Below are 3,032 nucleotides of genomic sequence, written 5' to 3'. Positions count from 1 at the left end.
TGAGTTCCCTTTGAAGTTGGGGAGGGGTGGCAGTGGGAAACAGAGCCTGAGATAATTGCTGGTTGTCTCCAAGGAGCCCAAATGTTGATGAAGCTTCTGCGTTTAATAATTAAACATGCTAACCTCGGAGAAGGAGGGAGCAACATCACAGCAACCCCTGGACATTTAGAAAGTGTTTACCTTTCTACCTCCATCCTTCTCCTTCCTTCCGCTCCCACCTCTGCTCTCAGATGTCTCTCTCAGTGGGGTGTAGAGGGGTAGGGGGGAACCCACTGAGGAAACCTGGCTTTGGTCTGTGGCACACTGCGGTTGTAAAATGCTCACCTTCCTGCCTGAGGTGCCATTCCGGAGAACAAGGATGGCAAAGGTTCCTCCCCCCAAAACACGTTCAGGAAATCAACAGGAGTTTGCCTGCGCTCTTTGAAGTTTACAAGCTTTTGCATCTGGGTGGAGTCCAATTAGCGCAACTCTAGGCGTGGTCCTTTCTTCTCCTTCACTGAATCTCTACTAGACTCCAGAGAACTTCATTCTAGTTCACCATGCCATGGTCTAGAATATTCTCCCATGACCGACTACCAAGGGAACACCCACCATCTTTCTATTTCTAACACTCTCCCTTTGGCTTGGGTTACCCAAGGCCAGTCAGAAGTGGCCCTTGGCACAGCTGCATGAGGAAGGGACCTTCTTGACGGGGAAACAGAAAGAGATGTGTGCATTCTCACAGCAATCCCCTGAGCCTCCCGCTGGGCTAGAGGTGTGTTATAGGCATGCCAGTAAAGCCTCTAGAAGACAAGGGAACAGAGAATGTGGCTGTGTTCCTCTAGAAACCAGCACCAACTGCTGTGAGGTCATCTCAACTAGTTGTATCTACGTCTGCATTCTGAGGTACCAGAGTTTAAGGCGTCGCCTTAGGAAATGGACGGGGACATGACGCCATCTAAGTAGTAACCCTCAAACACAGATTCCCAGCTGAAGCAGACAGAAACTGCAACATTTGTCTGACGTTGACCTCCCCTGACAAAGTCTGCTCTGCCCTGATACAGGCCATCCTATGAGACCTGGCTCTTTCACAGGGTCCCCCCACTTCCGTTTGCATCTCTCCCACCAGCCAGACCCTGCCATTGGCTGCTTTTCCTCAACAATGCAGGGAGAGGAAGCAGAGAAGCTGGTCCGGGGAATGTTTCTACTCCTTAGCTTCAGGCTCACAGCAAACAGCAAGTATTAAGGGCCAACAGTACACTATTCCTGGGTGAATCTAGCGCAGCAGCCCTCAGGAGCGCTGAGGACGGAAGAATGTAAAGAAAACTGTATTTACCGGGTCGAGTGGAACTGTGCAGACTCCTGAGAGCATTTCCAAAGAACAGATGTCTCCTGGTTGCCCTCGCAGGAGAGCAGAGTTCATTAACTAAAGGATCTAGGGTTTGTGAAGCAGGGCTCCCAAGGCCACCGGCAACATTTCAGACGGATCAAAGCAAGGCTTGAGATGTGACACCACCATGGTTCTCCGTCTTTCCTCTACTCAGGGACTGGCACCCACCCAGACTCTCCAGGTACAGCCTAGTTAACTGTCAGTGGGAGAACGGATCCAAATTCTTGGGCACCAAGTATCACACTGGCTAGCATACATTGGCTAGAGTCACACCAGCAATGGAATTTCCATTTGCATGCTATAGGACAAAAGATTTGGTGCATTGAATATGATTTTTTTTAAATGGGTCCCAGAAGCAAGATATTTGAGCTCCCCTTCATGTTGTAGATTAAGCCTTCTGAAAATCTCCCAACAAAGACAGGTGTCTGAAGGGTGTGTGGTGAGCTAAAACTGTACTTAATCATTTTCTTTCTTTCTTTTTTTTCTTCACATAAAGAACCATTAATTTCCCTTCCCACCCATTCTCCATTCTGAAGTCTTGGGACCACCCAGCTCCTTCTGGTCCCTTGTCTAAAGCACGTGTACTCCCCCACAGAGCCTGTGAGCTCCAGTTCAAGGCCACCCGCACAGGTGAGCACTCTGGCAGGGCTAAGATGCCAGGATCTCCCGAGGTTGAGGTCAGGCAAGGACAAGCCCGCGGTCCTCAGGACTTCTGGATTACCTTCTGGAATTTACAGGCTGGCAGGGAAGCCACGGAGACAGTGACCAGGCTCTGGAAGCCCAGAGTACAGTGGGCACTACACAGAAGGCCGTCGGTGGGGGCTTCCTCTAGGTACTGTGGCCCTGGGCCCCTGGTGACGAGGAAGGGGAACCTGTTGTCCTGTAGCACATAGGTCCCCTGGAGGTCGGTGCAGAGTCCATCCGTGTGCTTTTGGAATATGGCCACCCACAGATCTTTGCACTGGAACTTGAGGGCTTCTAGCTCCTTTCTAAAGGCCACTGCCTGGGGGGTTTCGGGGGGTGAGAAGGCAGTCACTCTCGGTCACGCGGAATCCTGGGCCCTCCAGGACCTACAGGCTCTTCTTCTCCCCTACCCCACCCCCCTTTGCCAAGGTCCAGATCCTGGGCCCACAGCTCCACCACCGTCTCACTGTGCAGAAACTCGAACAGCACCGTGTCCACCATGCGACGCCTCGCGCCCCTCCCACCTAGCCCCTTGCTCATTTTCTTACATCCGTACATTTTAAATACGTCTTTGTAAAATGGCTGTGTGGGGCTTAACACTGCGAGGCATTGTCGTCGCTGAGGAACGCTGCTGGCTGCTTCCCACCCCTTGTGATTTTACTTCGTCCCTTCATCTGGGAAACAATGAGAGGAAATGAGAGCTGTTCTTCCCCAACAGTTTCCTTCAACAAAAGAAAAATCTGGCAACCCAGAAGTGATCTGGTGCCTCTCCTTATGTTCAGGCATGTAGTTAACCTTTCTCCCAATTCTTTCTTCCTTTTTCTGTAGTAATCTGTGATATACAGAAGTATAGAACCACCAGCCAAACTGAAGAGGTCCAGAGGAAAGGAAAGAAGGAAGTTAGGGAGGGAGGGAGGGAAGGGGAGGGAAAAGGAGGGAAGGAAAGGAAAAGCTATTCTTAAGGGATGGTCCCAACAAT

At 50.9% G+C, this 3,032-nt stretch overlaps 1 pseudogene; it reads right to left on the bottom strand.

Moving 5' to 3' along the window:
* Positions 1-2,072: 2,072 nt before the first annotated feature.
* On the bottom strand, positions 2,073-2,554 carry LOC127212488 (trafficking protein particle complex subunit 6A-like; annotated as a pseudogene).
* Positions 2,555-3,032: the final 478 nt, after the last annotated feature.

The sequence above is a fragment of the Acomys russatus genome, chromosome 30, assembly GCF_903995435.1.
Source record: "Acomys russatus chromosome 30, mAcoRus1.1, whole genome shotgun sequence".
Lineage (NCBI taxonomy): Eukaryota > Metazoa > Chordata > Mammalia > Rodentia > Muridae > Acomys > Acomys russatus.
This window is presented reverse-complemented; position numbering and strand designations above follow the sequence as displayed.